Consider the following 16,402-nt stretch of genomic DNA (forward strand, 5'->3'; position numbering starts at 1 on the left):
TTCCTTTTTTTGTTTGTGACGTGAAGACTTAGACTACTACTTATTAATAGAAATATTATACATCAGCAATTATGCAACATCTCTGTGACATCGAGTGAGGCAAAACTTTGCCAGTCTTACTCACTACTTTCCTTGAACATCCTAATAACCACTGTTTGAATCCTGTATCTGATAGATTGCTTATCTCCACTTTGTTTAGTTCTTTTCCTGGAGTTTTCTTCTGTCTTTCATTTGGAACATGTGTCTTTGTCTCCTCATTTTGGCAACCTCCCTGTGTTTGTATGTATTATGTAGAGCTGCTACACTCCTGGGCTTGGTAAGAGTGGCCTAATATATTAGATGTCATATAGGATCCTATGGTACAGCCGCCTTGTTCACCCTAGGACCTAGGTGCCCTACTCCCTCCCACCCATGTCGTTCAAACTGCTGCCAAAGTGCTGGAACTCAGAGTGGGTGAGTTAGACTAAGTTCATTTGCAAGCCCTTTAAAGAGGAGCTGCCAGGAACTGTCAGTGTCACTCAACCACGCTCCCTGCTAGTTTTTACAGCCAGAAGTTATGGGAACTTTTCTTCCTGGAGCTGTAACCCTAGGCTGGGGTCCTGCTCTAGGGCTTGGATCCCTTGCTCCTAAGGAGGAACCTCTGCCTCTGAGATATCCTTCCTGATTTTTATCCACCATATGTAGGTGTGGGACCGGCCCACTGTGTCTCTGTCCCTCCTACCAGTCTCAGTGTGACTTCTTCTTTATATCCTTAGTTATAGGACTTTTGTTCAGCTAGATTCCAGGCAGTTCTGAATGATGATTGCTTTGTAGTTTAGTTGTAGTTTTAACCTTGCAGTGGTCATGCTTCAGAATGAAGTGTGAGAGGTTGTGTGGATGACATTGGTCATCCACTTTAGAAGCAGGAATTTAAAGGAAAAATAAATTTTTAAACATTTTTATTAATAATTATCTAAGTAACTTCTGTGAGAAAGTTGGACTTTGGACTAAAACTGATGATTATTTTGCATGGATGACCACTGGCATCCACGTGACCACTTGAGGGTTAATGTGGATGTGGGAAGATGCATGTATCATATTTACCTACCCAGCCATCTTCACTGGAAGTCTCCCATCATAAAAGGATGTTTCAGTGTTGACTGAGTGTTGTTGTGTTCTGAGTTCAGATACAACGTGGAGTGGAAAATGCCTCTTTGTCTCTTTTGTTGCCTTGAATGTTGTAGGAGAACACATTGCTCTTGAGATAGTGTCTCAAGAATAAGATTTTCCATTTTAAAGTAAGTGATGCTTTTCAGCTATTTCTGATTTTCGTTTCCAACCCATGCTATTAGCTTGAAATAAAGAGCCAAAGTATTAAAAATTAGGTTGTGGATTCTTTCACGGGAAAATATTCTGATATGGTGAAATATTTTAAGATATTAGATGAAAACTATAAATGAACATTTTATGTGATTGCTGTAGGATTGAAATTCATTATTTGTTAATGTAGTTAAACCTTTTTTCTCAAATCATTTCATAAAATATTAATTTTAATTTCAGTTAGCCTAATCTTTTTCATCAATAAAATATTCATCATTTTTACTTCCTATTAGCAAGAAATGTAACTGTATCCTAATTTTTGACAAAGTAATTATTAGCATTACATACACATCATTTCTTTCACAAAATACACAGAGAATTTTGATTCTGGATTTGTTACATTTTATACATACCTAGTTCTTTTTAAGTTATATACTAAATCTGAATACTATATTTAATACATGTGTGTACAGATTTACCAAAGGAATACTGTGATTAATATTATATTCTTCATTTTAAAAAACTTATAATTTTACATATAACTCTTATAAATTAATGTATAAAATGTCATTTTATAATGCTTTCAACTTATATAATATGAACAAAGTGTATTAGACATAAAACATTTTAGTTTTAATTACTGCTTTTAGTAATCTAGTTTACAAGATCAAATTCCTAATTTATTTCATAGTGTTTTTTATATTTTTAAAAATATGTGTTAACATTTTCATTGGAAGTGAATATTTGAAGTTCATTTTTTTCTTGATGTGGCTGATTGGTTTGACAATGAGGGTTGGGTTTGCTTATTAGGTTATGTACTGAATATTTTCCACTCAGTAAATAAATTAACTCTGCAGCTTCTGAAAACAGCTATTAAAAAAAGATTATTGCATTAACAGAGGTGTATTGAATTAATATTTCACTTTTCCCCTCCTTTTTGATTATATCAGATAGAATAAAACTCCTTTAAGTCAGAGTTACAGGCATAAGGCTAGTTACTGGAAAAGATTTAGCAAAGCCTTTGAGATCTTCCCAGGAACTGAGAATGTCAATGTCTCTAACAAAGATCCCTTTGCAAATAAGCTGGTTTCTAATTCTTTGTTTTCAACACAATAGAAGGGCTACCTAACAAGTTATGACCTCATATATCATTAGAAACAACTTTTGATAATAGATTACTCTGTGAATTTTGGTATAAAACTCAGAACTAACTATGGTACATTAAATTCACAAAAATTTAAAGACCAGAATGAGAGTGTTATAAGAAAACTCTTGTCATTCCTATCCACTTATGTACCTGATCAAGTTTGCTCATTGTTTATTTCTATGAAATAAAAGTAAAAATGGATTTGATGTTAAATTCTCACTCTTTATAAAAATAAGTAATATGCATTTGTAGATGTATAGGTTAATTGGAAATAAATTAGCTCAATCTATGTCATTATGAGGTGCATTTTGAATAAATCTTTGATAATCAAGTATCAAATTTGTAATATATTTTTGTTGTTTTGAACAATTGTTTATATAAGAAAGTTTTTAAAAACTCTTAGACCCTGTGGGCACAGGAAAAAAACTATGCACATGTTTTTGTACAAAAAATGTATTATACCTTCCAGCATAAAAGACTTTTACTTCAGTAAGACCTTTTCCAGCATAACACTACATTGCATTAGAATAAAATTTGTTGGTGAAATAAAATGGAAAATTCAAACAGATAAAAAACTATATAACATTAGGAAAGTGTTCATTAATTTAAAAAATGGACAAATCTAGGGTTTTTAGATTTTACTGGATACTTTTAAAAACTTGATATAGATATTTCATTTTATGTCACTATTTAGAATATGTCTTAAATTACATGCAACCATTTAGACTTTTTTCCACAAAACTCTCAAGTGTAACTTATGAATGTCCAAGTGGACATACAGGTTTCCAGAATTCTTTTGGGAATTTTAAAGATTTGTCCACTGGCGACCTCTGCCTTTGGGCCCATGCTCTCTTGATGACAACTTTTAAAGTCTTTTTGCCCATTGCTGGAATTATTCCACCCTGGTTAATAGCCAAACCTCTTTACCTCCAAGAGGAGACTGTACAAAGGCCTCAGGAATTTTCCCACATTAAGGATCAAATGCTTGATTTAATGTGCAAGGCCCTTCAATTCAGTCCAGCTTACTGCTGCAGCCCACTGCCCCGTTCATAACTCTACATTCCCACCACATCAAATTTCCCTGTGACCTTCAACAATACCAGGTCCTTTTGTATTTTCTCAGTCAGTCAGATGAATAAGAAAGGTTTACCTATGTGTTAAGCTAGTTTTGGGGGGGACAAACTAGTCATTTATGAGATAGGTGGTTCTTTGAAGTAAACACTTTTGGAACACTGTAGGGTAGGGGTTTGGGGGAAATGAAAGGTTGGGAGGAAAACCTTCATTATTTTCTAAGACCAACCACATAGCTTATCTAAAATCAACATCGTCACACCTTTGTCTAGCAAACTCTTGTTAAACCTTTCAGTCTCGATTACTTCCCTGGCCCAGCTCTCCCAGTCAGTTTCCCCAGGAAGGAATCTCTGAGACAGAGATTTGCTTGCAGGATGTTTCCTGGGGATTCCTCTGGAATGTACACTGGTGGGAAAGCAGTTGTGGTTGGAGAAGGGTTCAGCAAACCAGATCTGGCCGACACACTGTTTGTATGTGGCCTTGAGCTCAGTAAGAATGGTTTTTGCATTTTCAAAGTTCTAGGGGGAAAAATATCTGACAGAGATGGACCTTCTATGGCCTGTAAAGCTTGAAATATTTACTCTGCAGCCTTTTCAGAAAAAGTTGGGCTACATAGGGAAAGAGGAACTGGTGATGCAGTCACAATGAAGGCCCTAGCCTATCCCACAGGGAGCTCAGAAGCTGGGATAAAGTTATAGAGTTGTCCTAAATCAGTGCAAGGGGCTGGGGTCTTCCAACATCTATCGGCGCTCCAGCCCTGAGTGTGCCCTGGTTGAGGGGGTGGGGATGGCAGCATCCATGACACAAGTGATAACTAACGTCCGTGTGGAGAGCTTGCTACTCTCCTCCTTTCTTCCTGCAGTGCACAGTTTATGACTCTACTTCTTGTATAATCAGCTCTTTACATGCCAGTATCTCTTACTCAGCTGGGACCTCCTTGGGAACAGGGATAGTGTCCTGTTTCTCATGTGCTTCTAGTGCCTGACGCAGGGTCTGGCGCTAAGGATGGGCTCAGTAAATACTGAGTGAAGAAATATTCTTGCTTTCCATAAGCCAGAAAAGTAGAAAATAAGCTGTTCAGGTTTTCATAGACTAATAATTGGAAGGACTTTTTAAAATTCATGTTTCTTGTAAACCAGATCTCAGTTTGTTTCCATGAAATGGATATGAATAGATTCATGACATATAAAGGCAAGAAAAGAACACTAGAACATCCAATTTCAGTCACATAGTTGAAGCTGGAGAACTTCTCCCTCTGGTCGCATGAACAGCCTTATCGGTGTCCCTGACACTTCCTGGCATGCAGTGGAAATAGTATGCTGTCTCTGCCAGACTTTTATTAGCCTCATTTATCTCTACGTTTAAAACACACAAAACCCACCATCTCCTACCACTTGAGGATAAGCCAACTTAATTCACTTTCTTTAGACCTGAATCAGAAAAAGCCATTAATTCCAGGACAAGGGATTTCAGAATTCAATATTCTGTTTCAATGAAGGAGAATATTACTTTTTCATTCTTTTTATTTGGGACTAGAGGAGCAAAGAACAAAGGCACTAACTTCTCAATAATACTTTCTGTTAAAATTATTATCTTTAAATGGTAGGAAGCTTGAGACAACACCTGAAGTTTCATCATTAAATAGTAATAACTGTCATTCTTTATAAGGACACTAGTTATCTGAGAAACAATTGCTGTTTTTGTTTCATTATTATTGCTGCATTAAGACTTTGAACTCCTAAAGAGCTAGGATTATTACTCACATTTCCTTTCAAATTCCACAGTTCCTGGCACAAGTGTGTCTTCAGAACAATCACTTGCAGAATAAATTGATGGAAAGTAAATTTTTTAAGTCATAAGTCCAAGGTTATAACACATTACGGGCTATGGTTTATGCTTTGCTCCATTGATGGTAGATAAATTCAGCTTGATTTAGATATTCCTGTGTTCTGTAGGCATTTGGAAAAAGTTTACTGTCGGTATCATTTGAAATTTCTCCACGATTGCTTTCACAGGGGAGAGCTAACAGGGTGGGGATGAGGAAGAGGAGCATAGTTTTATTTGGTGGACAGCTTACTTTGATTTCTAACTGGAGTTGACAGATGGATGGCAGTGGTGAAGGGTCTGAGAGGGAATCTCTTGCATTCCGTTGACTCCATATTTTACCACCTTAGCCATTCCAAACACCTTTTGGCTTCAGTGCATAACAGCTGTATTTTAACAATACGCTTAAATATTACTGTGTGTATTTTGAGTTTGGCTATAGGAATGCCCATGATATTTTCTACTGCTACAATATTAATTGTAGAAATACACTGTTCCCTGAATCACATCTCTTGGGCTAGATATAAATTGGCTCTCTAATATCAAGTCTTGTACTATCTGTTGTTTGTGTCAGAAACTTCAGGGAATCCTGAGAATACATGTGATTCTGTGGCAACGGCACAAAAGCATCTCCAATATCTATTTAAAAAGTGTCAACTGATCTTCTGTTATTCTGTCATTTCCCAGAAAAATATCACTAATCATTTTACAGCTAAATTCCTTTGAATGCAGCCCTCTCCTGAAGATAAATGGATTTTATCTTTGTGATTTTGCTTCTTCTGACATATTCACTGAAATATAATAAGTAAAAATTTTCAAATGAATAGTTCAGCAACTTCTTTCTGTTAATTTTCTTTACCATCAGGAAACGAGATGAGGCAGCAAAGTAGAGATGAACAAAAATGAGGATCCGAATGGGGGAAACGGGAGAAGCAGGTAATTTATCTATTCCACAAAGCAGTTTTATTAAAAAATGTTATAATTTTTGTGCAAGTCACAATAAAGCTATTCTATATCTTTATGGTCAGACTTTCATAGTCTACTGACCTGGTAGGAAAATACACTAACTTTGCAATTTCAGTTAGAATCCTCCACTCCTCACAAGTGCTGACCTCTTGATCTCTCTTAGACAATGCCTTGGCACCAGTGGCAGCCTATGAAACCAAACTCATCTTTTCCAGTCACCTCCTAGGCACAACACAGAGATGGATTTTCCTTTCTGATTCCATCTTGTGCTTATCTTGAGGAATTCAGCCGAGGACACATGTGTGGCATGCCTGGCTTTGTTCACAGCACAGCCTCACCCAGTCCTGGACCTCTGTCTTACTCAGCAGACTCTCTATGGCTGCATGAGGTGGCAATGGAGTGTGGGCGTTTCCCCCTGATGAGTGAGGGGAAGGGAGGAAAAAAGTGGGGGAAGTATCACTTCCTCTTTGGGGCCTTTAATAAAGTTTATGCTGCTTCTGAATAAGTAAAACAATGTTTAGTCTGTTTACTTTCATTTAGTTCTCTTTGTGCTTGTAGGTATTTATTTGGTTTATTTTAAAAATTTAAAAAAATTTGTTTCCTTGTTCTCTCGTTTCAGTTATTTTTCACCCACATATTTATTTTCTTTCATTCCATTACTCATTGCCCATGTCTTTTCCCTGTGCCGCAGAGGCGACTATTCTAATACATTTGAAGTGTGTTTAAAAATACGTATTTGTGAAAAATGAGTATATTTGTAAGTATCTATTTTTATTTTTTAAACCAGTGTTTTTATTTTATTTTATTTTTTATTTTATTATTTTATTTTATTTTATTTATTTTACTGTTTTTCAAGTACAGTTTTCTGCCTTTTCCCCCACCCTTCCCCATCACCCTAACCGTCCCCGCCTCCCTCCCCAATTTCTATCCTCCCTTGTTGTTCTCCATATGTACTTTATAATTGTTCCTATAAACCCCTCACCCTTTTCCTCCTTTATCCCTCCCCCTTTCCCTTCTGATCACTGTCAGCCTGTTCTCAATTTCAATGTCTTTTGCTCTACTTTGCTTGCTTGTTCATTTTGTTGATTAGGTTCCTGTTAATGGTGAGATCATAGGGTATTTGTCCCTCACTGCCTGGCTTATTTCAGTTAGCATAATGCTCTCCAGTTCCATCCATGCTGTTGCAAAGGGTAGGAGCTCCTTCTTTCTTTCTGCTGTGTCATAGTCCATTGTGTAGATGTACCATTCATTTACTCATGGGCACTTGGGTTGCTTCCAGCACTTGGCTATTGTAAATTTTGCTGTTTTGAACATTGGGGTGCATATGTTCTTTTGGATTGGTGTTTCAGGGTTCTTAGGACATAATCCTAGCAGTGGAATTGCCAGGTCAAAAGACATTTCCATTTTTAGTTTTCCGAGGAAATTCCATACTGTTTTCCATAGTGGTTGTACCAGTCTGCAATCCCACCAATAGTGCATTAGGGTTCCCTTTTCTCTACAACCTCTCCAACATTTGTTGTTTGTTTCTTTGTTTATGATGGCCATCTTGACCTGTGTAAAGTGGTATCTCATTGTGGTTTTAATTTGCATCTCTCTGGTGGTTAGTGATACTGAGTAGCCTTTCATATTTCTCTGGACCCTCTGTAGGTCCTCCTTGGAGAAGTGTCTGTTCAAGTCCTTTGTCCATTTCTTAATTGGGTTGCTTGTCTTCTTAGAGTGTAGTCATGTGAGTTCTTTATATATTTTGGAGATCAAACCCTTGTCTGAGGTATCATTGGCAAATATGTTTTCCCATGTGGTTGGTTCTTTTTTCATTTTAATACTGTTTTCTTTGGCTGTGCAGAAGCTTTTTATTTTGATTAGATCCCATTTGTTTATTCTTTCCTTTACATCCCTTGCTTTAGGGGACATATTGGTGAAAATATTGCTGTGTGGAATATCTGAGATTTTCCTGCTTATGTTCTCCTGTAGGACTTGAATGGTGTCAGGACTTATATTTAAATCTTTAAATCTTTTATCCACCTTGAATTTATTTTTGTGTATGATATAAGTTGGTGGTTGAGTCTCATTTTTTTGCTTTATTTAATTTTTTTAAATTTAAATTATATTTTGTTTTATATGCTATTACAGTTGTCCTGATTTTTCCCCTCTGTCTTCCTTCACCCAGCACCCTCACTCCCTCAGGCAATCTCCACAATGTGTCCATGTCCATGGGTCATGCATATGTGTTCTTTGGCTAATCCCTTCACCTTCTTGCAACCAGTCCCCAGGTAAGCATCTATTTTTAACTTCTGCATTTGTTACTGTGATATGAGTGGCACCTTGCCTTGTTCTTTGTTAACCTAGCAGTGCATTTTTAAGATGCTCCCATATTGCTCTGTGAGCATTACTTCCTGCTTTCCATGGTACTCCTTGGTCTGCATCTGCCACCTTTGCCTTTTAATTCATCAATGCTGGACTTCCACATTGCTATTAACTTCCCACCACCACAAACCACACTGCCATGAGCATCCTTACAAACAAGTGTGAGAATTTTGGAAGATAATATATCCAGGAACAATTGCTGAGTCATAGGGTATGCATGCACTTAATCTGAGTAAATAGTGCCAGGTTGCAAAAGCAACGGCATCTTTTGTCTAACTTCCCACCAGCAATGTATGAAAATTCCTACACACACACATGCACGCACATGTGTATGCACAAATATACATCTTCACCATAATTTACTTAAACCAACTTCTAATTTTTGCATTTTAAAATAGATGTAACATAAAAATAATAGTTGTTTCAATTTGCATTTCTTTGATTATTCCATGTTTTTTTGGAGGTTTTTTCAATTTCATGTTGTTCTGTAAGTTATCTGTGTACTTTGTCCATGTTTCTACTGGGATTGCTCTCTTCTAGTTGACTTAACTCCTTGTGTCAAACTGTGTGTGTTTTAGCAGAGGAAGAATAAAATTTATTTCTCTGTTTTAGAGCTTCTCACTCAAGACCTGTGTAGTTTTGTTACTCTTCAGTCACATGAAGACAATGTTAAAAGGCCTTCTAAAAGATATGAGCATTAGTGTTAACTTGATTTATTAAGAAGTTGTATATTATTTTTTTGTTGATACCATCCACTTGTAGGCAGCTTGTTGGCAATGTAAATGAGAATGGAACTGTTAAGACTTTCTTGGTTAAGAAAAGTTGCCCAATTATTAGAAGGTGAAGGGAGAAATAAAATGAGCATCTAATCCCACTTCTGTCCCAGTGAACAGCTGAATAAACTGCACCATGGTAAAAGAAGTGGGACGGGGTCTTCCTCAACATCCTCCTTGAAATCAGGGATAGCTCAAGCTTGTCCATGGGGTCCATCCCCTCATTTATACTCCAAGTTCTGCTTTGAACATTGGAATAATAGGGAAAATAGAACAAAATGTAAAAATAATGCTCGACCAGGGCTATAACACTAATTAAAGTTGCATGATGTTGAAAAAAGCACTCAAATTCTCAGGGCCTCACTTCAGGTTCCAAATGAATAAATGAAGAGATAAAGTGGTATGAAGGTTACAATCAATTTCTTAGTCAAAAACCAAACCCAACCCCCTCAATAAACCATGAAACTCTCTCCAAACATTTAAGGCTCTCAGAAGCCTTGAACATGAACTTAAGACAAGGATGGAATCAGTTGTAAGGAAATACCTGAAAAAAGGAAAATTCTTTGTAGAAATTAGAACATATAATGGTTAACAAAAATGTTAATTTGGTAGATAAATAATCTTTACCCAATAACTTTGATGTATACTTGTAATGGATTTTTGAGCACATGTGTGGTATTTTTATGTCAGATTTATAAATCTTATTATATAGGAATAGAAATTCTTAACTCCCTGACAATATGCCTTTTATGAAAAATGGTAAGTTTTCAGCCTACCCTAGATTTTCCCAAAATGTGTTCTGTGGAATGTTAATAAGTTTTATTGGAAAGAAGGTCCTATGAATAAACATATTTGTTCAGCAAATATTTATTTCTTACCAGGTGTCAGGCATTGTTTAGATTCTAAGGATATTCTGGTAAATGAGATAAACAAAGTTGCTAATGTATAGGTTTGCATTCTGGTGCAGGAAATCAGAACTTTAAAAATCAAATGGTGATGAGTGCCATGAACAGAATAAATGTGGCAATGTGGTGAGAAGTAATTGGAAAGGGCCAGTTCTTGAGAGGGGTCTCAGAAAGATGGTATTTGAACTGAGGCTTGAAGGATAAAGAGGAGCTAATGATGAGAAGAGCTAAAGGACATAGATTTTGAGGCAGACGAAATCAAATACAAAGGTCTTTGTGTAAGAAAGGGTTTGGCATGGAAAAGGCAGAGAAGGGAACCTAGTAGACAAAAAAGCGTTCAGCAAGGAGGAGAGTGATGGTTGATAAGGTGTGCGAGTGAGGCTGGGCCAAAGGTCCTACGGCCTAGTAGGCCAATACATGAAGACTGAACTTTAAGAGAATTAAACTTACTGGTATGCCTTAGGAATAAGCAGGGGATCCATTTCTATTTTTAAAAGCTCATTTGGCTTTTAAGAGACTAAAAGTGGAAGCAGAGATACCAATTCGGAAGTGGAAGATGTTGCACTATTCTGCAAGAAAGGACATGAATTAGATGGTGCCATGAATTAGGATGATAGCAATGGTGATGAGGGGAAGTGGACAGGTATTTCTTTGGAGGTCAAACTCAGAAACCTGACAAATAGATGAAGGGAGGAATCAAGGATGATTTCCAGGTAATGCTCAACTGGATATTTTTTTAGAGGCAAACGGTCTCAGAGCCTTTATTATGTTAATGTACATGAGACTCTCCCAGTGGGGGCATATATAACATTTTTGAACTTATTTGTTCATTGAACCCCAGATACTTCTTTTAAACCTTAGGACATCTCTGTGCCTGCATTTTCAGGTTGACATTCACCTCTTGATGCTTTAAAAATTAAAATATTTTGTGCAGAAGGTATCTCTCTATATATTTTTATGGAATGCTTCATGATATTGCATGTCATCCTTGAGCAGGGGATATGCTTATCTTCTCTGTATCATTTCAATTTCAGTATATGTGCTGCTGAAGCAAGCACAGTATCTATATTTAAAGGAAACTGCAATAGAGTTTATTTTTTTCCTTCAGTGTATCCATCCATTTAATCATTCATCTACCTATCAAACAAATATCTAATAAACACACATTATGTTCCAGATTCTGTAATGGAATCACCAAAGTAAACAAGATCCTTTTCTTCAATGCATATATCTATAAAAATTATTCTTTGAAAATTAATTTAAAAGAAGGAATTGAGTGGTGGGTAGAAAAAATGGAAACAATAATACATCAGTGAAAATGTCTTGCAAAATAATTTTGAAATAGTGTTAAATAAATTTGCAGTAACATAAGGGAGGATGTTGGTATTGCAGTCCCTTAGAAAACAGGAAGCTGAGAAACATACTTGGACAAGTTGGGAAGCCAGGCCACATCGTTATTGAGGTTCTGAAGGGTTTGATACAAGGTATTCCTAGGTAAAATGAATACAGTGTGACAATGGATATTGCAGGTGGGTTAGAAGTACACCCTGGACAAGCTGAGTAAGTTAATGCAGGTGAACTCAAATTTTTCATAATCAACTTCCTGTGAATAGGTGTGCCCTTGGAGTTAAAGGTAGTTTCAAGACAATGCACTGAATGGTACTATGTAAATATAGCATACATAGTAACTATAAATAGCCACTGACATATTTCTCCTATTTCTTGAGGTTTTGCCATTAGAGATTATGACATTCTGTAAGAATTTCTAGAAATTCTGCAGAGATCAGTTTAATGTTTGATTACTATGGCTAGACATGACTAATTTAATTCCAAAAAAATACTACAGATCCTTCTTGAACTTTAGGCATTCTATACTATGGTTATAGTTTGGCAAAAGAGCCCTGATTTTTTTTTATTATTACTTTTATACATCCAGAATAACTGGAGATGTTGGATTAAAGATTGTTTATAAAAGAATGAGGTATAAAAACAAGTACTGAAGTGAATGTGGGAGCTACTCATTAAGAAACATTAGGATAGTCTTCAGGTATCGTAGCTAAAAAATGAATAATATTTATAGAATTTTAAATATTTAAAATTCTCATTTCATGACTTTCTGAAATGAAGGCTGCATTTACATGCTTTTAGGGTCAGAGATCACATTTCTAGGGAATGAAAAAACAAAACTATTTAATTAGTAAATCTTGTTTACACCATAAATTCTTTTTTTTTTCATTCATATGAGTTTGGAGCATGAACTGGTGCTTGCAAAGTAAGGGTAGTTTACATAGTTTATAATAAGGCTGAAAAGTAACTAGAGAGAGAACAGGGTGGTCAGCATTGTGTTTATCACTAAAATTGATTTAGAAAAGCCATTGTATTTATAACCTGCATGAGGTTCTTTTTAGGTGAATGGAAATTGACTAAAATACCCAGAAAAATTAGTTGAAATCCTTACAAACACATCTTTTACATAGTGCCACAAACTATTACTTATTTGAACTAATGACATTTCTAAATGAACAAATGGATGAAGTGTACTTAGTAAATCCCAGATACTCTAAAACAAAAGCCCTGGAAGGTGTCAGAAAACACATTCAGGTGAATGAATGTGTGTGTATTGTCTTCTGCCTTCCCCTCCGAATCCCTTTTCATTTCTTTGCCACTGCTGCTGGCCTTGGGGGCTGATGTCCATGGACTGAATTAATGGACTCTCTTGGCTTCTGTTTTTTTTTTTTTAATTTTATTTTAATTGTTGTAGTACAATTTTCTATCTTTTACTCCCATCCCAACCCACCCACCCAGCCCTCCCCTCCTGCCTCCCATTTCCACCCACCCCTAGGTTTTATCCATGTGTCTGGCTTTTGATACAGTTTGCCAATAGGGAGCTCTGACAGAAGCGGGAGAAAGTAGAATATTTATGACCTTGGGTCTCTTGCTAGAGGTCTCCTCATGCCGGCAGTAGCCCCTCACAGAAGGTTACTGTCCTTCCTTTAATGACTCATTATATTGACTCCTCCTTCCAGGTTAATCTTGTCCTAAAGATGTGAACTGTGCTCAGGTTATTCCACTTTCCCTGTGTTTCCAAATCTTTGTAGGTAATCATTCCTTTATACCTTCTTTGAATTATTCAATTTGTATTTGCATCAGTTTCCTGTTGGGACAAAGACTGATTAAATTTGGAAGACAAATCTTGTCCCTGGAGTTTCCTTAAGGGATCTCTGTATGTCCATGTGGCATATAATAAGACATCAGGAGTGAATTCCCAGGGAAGTATGGTGTGGGAATTCTTTTTATGTGCCAGATGCTATGAAAGATCTCTAAAATGCAAAACTGTACTTCCAATTCTGAGGCATTCCTAAATTAAAATTTTCGAAAGGTGGGCAGTTTGGTTGGATTAAAGATTGATGCTCTCAAAACCTTTGTGTTGTCTTTGGAAAATACTGCTTGTGAAATTCTGGTGAGCCTGAGACTGATGGAAACTCTCTTATCTTGAATATTTATTCACCAACCATTTATTGCTTACATAGTATCTGTGAAACATCATTCCAGGAGTGCATTTAACCCACATTTAACAAATAAAATATCAAAGAAGCCATATATTTTGAACTTGGCTGGTGTCACAAAAGTAGTAATTGGTAAAATTAGAATGTGAACTTAGGTATGGTGACTCAGAGTTTCATAGATTTCCACAACATTGTACATGAGTGAAACAAAACCACCTCCTTTAGTCTACTAAGAGAAAGAGGACAAATTGGTATATCTAATGCTGAAATTAGTGTGGATAAGCCCCAAGGCAGAATTAAAGGTAAAATATGTTCACATTTAGGAAATGCAGGGAGCACTTCTGGTGAAGTTTCGGTTAGGCTTCTTGGAAACGATGGTTAAGTGTATTTTGCCCATATTAGATCCATGCGAGAGGTAGGGCCACTCAGATCATGGAGGACCTGGGAATGCTGAGCTAGGGAATTGGAAATGCATCTCCTAGTCAACAGACATCTTTTAGATGTGTTTGATCAAGAATGTGAGTAACAAGAGTGAGTAATCAATTGAGGTTTATGAAAATTAGTTTGGCAGAACTTCATATAATAGATTGGTTATTTAAAGAAATGAGAGCAGATAAGTTAGAGAATCTGATGAGTGATAAGTAACACATATTATTGATATGGTGTCCAAGGGAATAAATAAAAAATAATTGCAGAGACAGGACTAAAATTAATGACTTATTGAATTTTAGGATATAGGAAGTAAGTTAAAGAGGTCTGAAGTTTTGACCTTGAGTTAATGGCAAGATAGTACTTCTAAGAGTAGAAAAAAAGAGTAATTTGCTTGAGGGAGAGAAAGGCAAGGAAGAATAAAAGGTTAGTTCTGGAAATGTTGATTTTGACACTATAAAGTAGAATTTGTATGTGATATTGAAATTGTGGAAGTGAAGCCCAAAGTCAAGTCGATTGGAGTCATACATATGATTATCTAGTAGATGTCTTGTTTTTACCTATAGAACATGGAGGACTGGGGTTGGAGGACAGCAGAAGACAGTGTGGGCCAAGGGGGACAGTGCCAACATAGGATATTCTTGGAGCTCCAGTAGAACCGAGAGGTGTGTTTATACAAATCTGTTCTGGCAGAGTGTGGTCAAGGTTGTACCTTAGAATATAGTGCTTACTGACAAACTCAATGATAATTTAAAAATAGAAAATAAGCAACAAAAATAAGCCAGGAAGAAAGAAAAAAATGCAATATTCTATGAAAATGTAAGTTTTGAAGAGCTACTTAACAATAGGCCATAAACAGTGAGTGAGGGTTGGAGTCGAATCAGTGCTGTCACACCTGATGAATGCCGTGGAAATGGGTTGTTGCTGAAGACCTTGGTGAATGAGGGGCATAATATCAAAGAAGAGGACAGAGAAGTGAAGTTGGGAGGATACCTACGTTTGAGTGTTGGGTAGAGGTGAGAAGGAGAAATGAAAGGGTTTAGAGAAGGGGAGATGAAGATGCAGTTACAACCTAGGAAATAAAAGGTTTTCCAGGATAAAGAAATATTCATGTTCCCATTGATGACAACTGAGGGAAGGTCATTGGAATGAACAACTGTGATACTGAAAACTTTTGAGAAAAGATTTTTATTAGACTGTTGAACTGGAAGCCAGAAGGTTCAGAGTTAAGGCAGTTTGAGATGGTGTCAAGGGTAGGAGTTTTAAAGTGTGACAGGCCCGAATTGGAATCCCCGTTCTGTCACTTACCAGCTGTATCAATTTGGCAAAGTTACTTGAGGTATTCTTAGTTTCCTAAGCTGTAAAAAAGAATTCCCAGTTGTACGACTCTTATAAGGATTCAGTGAAGCAGATGAAATTGCTTGGTAGAATGCCTAGAATAAAATAGTCTCTTAATTAAATCCATTCCTTTAAGAAAATATTAAGCAGTAAGGAAGCAAAAAAAAAAAAGGATAATTTTTAAAAAAAGTTTCATAGTGAAAGGACCTGATAAATTTGTAGGGAAGATTTTTTAGTATAGTTGGAACTGAGTGTGTTTGCTGATAGACAGAAGCCAAGATGGGGTTGAGAAAGTGAGGAGTCAAAAATGAAAAAGTGGGAAGGGTTGGGGGGTAGACAGAAAAGGTGAAGGGGATTAAGAAGTACAAACTGCCAGTTATAAAATTAGTCATGGGATATCAAATACAACAATATAGTCAATAATATTGTCATAACTATGTATGGTGGCAGGTGGGTACTAGATTTACAGTGGTGATCAGTTTGTAAGGTGTATAAATGTTGTATACCTGAAACTAATGTACTATTGTATGCCAACTGTGATTGAAAAAATAAATTTAAAAAGTGAGGAAGTCAACAAGTACCACACACATACAAAAAAAGAACAATGAAAAAGGTAACTGATGATTCAAGAGCCCATAGGACAAAAGATCAAGGATTTTGGATCAAGTGCAGAGGAGAAAGAGTTAATCTTAGAAAAAAACACACATTATTTTACCTCTAAGAAATTATTTTATTTCTAAGAGTTAATCTTAGAAAAAAACACACTATTAGGAAGGAGAA

The 16,402-nt window shown here is 36.3% G+C and overlaps 1 non-coding gene across 1 annotated transcript; it reads right to left on the reverse strand.

Annotated features, from left to right (window-relative positions):
- Positions 1 to 11,300: 11,300 nt before the first annotated feature.
- LOC123813189 lies at positions 11,301 to 11,407 on the reverse strand. The gene has a single exon (XR_006784682.1). It is a non-coding gene; the product is annotated as a U6 spliceosomal RNA (small nuclear RNA).
- Between the last annotated feature and the right edge of the window lie 4,995 nt (positions 11,408 to 16,402).

Source organism: Phyllostomus hastatus, unplaced genomic scaffold (assembly GCF_019186645.2).
Source record: "Phyllostomus hastatus isolate PE091 unplaced genomic scaffold, TTU_PhHast_1.1 phas_scaffold_93, whole genome shotgun sequence".
In the NCBI taxonomy this organism is placed as follows: Eukaryota; Metazoa; Chordata; class Mammalia; order Chiroptera; family Phyllostomidae; genus Phyllostomus; species Phyllostomus hastatus.